Here is a 685-nt window from a genome sequence, read left to right as displayed (position 1 = left end):
GAGGCACAGCGGGGGGATTCCTGGTCCCATGGAACAAGGCAGAGGCCAAAGGGCCATGTGGCTGAGAGGATATGAGACATGGCTGCCATCATGGCTAATAAAAGGCATTGTTGATGCAATACCTGTATCCTTAACATTTTCTTACCTGCTAGCTTCCCTAATAAATACCCATAGTTGGGAGTCTTGTCTGGGAGTTCTGTGAGACCGTTACGATGTGTTATTGAACGCAGCCAAGAATAGAGTGCTGTAAGAGCGATGGCGGCTGTCAGAATAAGGTAAACACGAATGAAGGGTGGACTTACAGCTCTTTTAGAATTTGTCTAGTAGGTTTTCCATTTATATTTTTTCCAGAAAACTCCCCCACCAAAAAAAGAATGAGGGGCGGAGGCATGTCTGATCCTCTGCTTTGTGGCAAGGTATGAAATTGGGGTTTCATTCTGTCTTCTGAAATTGGAGATCAGATGTGACCCCATGTCTGTTTACCAAATAGCACCTATCTTATCAGTTATTTTCATCATTGGGAAATCGATATGGTTAAAATATTTTTGTTTGTCAAAATTAAGCTTGTTTGTTTGTTTTCAGATCATCCATTGACCATGCACGGTCTTAAAACATGAATCAATAATATTTACTTAGCAATATTCTCAAGTTTAAACACTCCATTATCAACAACTAATTCAATAAT

General features: G+C 40.1%; 1 pseudogene; it reads left to right on the top strand.

Annotated features, from left to right (window-relative positions):
- Positions 1-293: 293 nt before the first annotated feature.
- LOC115873859 lies at positions 294-360 on the top strand (annotated as a pseudogene).
- The last annotated feature ends 325 nt before the right edge of the window (positions 361-685 follow it).

This window comes from Echinops telfairi, unplaced genomic scaffold (assembly GCF_000313985.2).
Source record: "Echinops telfairi isolate 266 unplaced genomic scaffold, ASM31398v2 ScPeMD7_7469;HRSCAF=8507_1, whole genome shotgun sequence".
NCBI classification, from domain to species: Eukaryota; Metazoa; Chordata; class Mammalia; order Afrosoricida; family Tenrecidae; genus Echinops; species Echinops telfairi.
Note: the sequence above shows the minus strand (reverse complement) of the source record. Positions and strands in the feature narration are given on the sequence as shown.